The sequence below is a fragment of the Octopus bimaculoides genome, chromosome 5 (assembly GCF_001194135.2).
Source record: "Octopus bimaculoides isolate UCB-OBI-ISO-001 chromosome 5, ASM119413v2, whole genome shotgun sequence".
In the NCBI taxonomy this organism is placed as follows: domain Eukaryota; kingdom Metazoa; phylum Mollusca; class Cephalopoda; order Octopoda; family Octopodidae; genus Octopus; species Octopus bimaculoides.
In genome coordinates, this window is record NC_068985.1 from 103,700,891 (window position 1) to 103,701,573 (window position 683).

Genomic DNA, 683 nt, shown 5'->3' on the forward strand with positions numbered 1-683 from the left:
TGTGTTTATGTCCCCATAACTTAGCGGTTCGGCAAAAGAAGACGATAGAATAAGTACTAGGCTTACAAAGAATAAGTTCTGGGGTCGATTTGCTCGACTAAAGGCGGTGCTCCAGCATGGCCGCAGTCAAATGACTGAAACAAGTAAAAGAGTAAAACATTACTGAGGTTATGTGTACATCATAGCAAAGCATTTACTATCGACAAGCTCAGGCCACCAAGTAGCCCAACTTGCTGTCATTGAAATTTAATCTCATGTAAACCTAGTTCAAGAAGATATATGATCTGAGGACCATCCAACTGCGCCCATTACGTTTCATTTTTAAAGAGTCTATATCTGGGACTGCATCCTCTAACAAAATTCAAGATGGTGTATCGGAAGTATTTCAAGGAAATTTTTGGCTGAAACTTCTAGGAAACCAAACAACCCCATAAACATTGCTCCTTTCAGGCTTTCTATTTCACCATGTCCAGGCGAATATAATTTTTAATGGTGAGAGCATTGATGCTGACGCACACATACACGCGCGCGCGCGCGCGCGCGTGTGTGTGTATGTATATACTTCTCGATTGCTGATATTTGTCAGTGACTTCTCTCATTGAATTGATGCACTATTTTCTATCATTAGCAGGATTGTCAGCATTGCGTGTGTGTGTGTGTGTGTGTGTGTGTGTGTGTGTGTG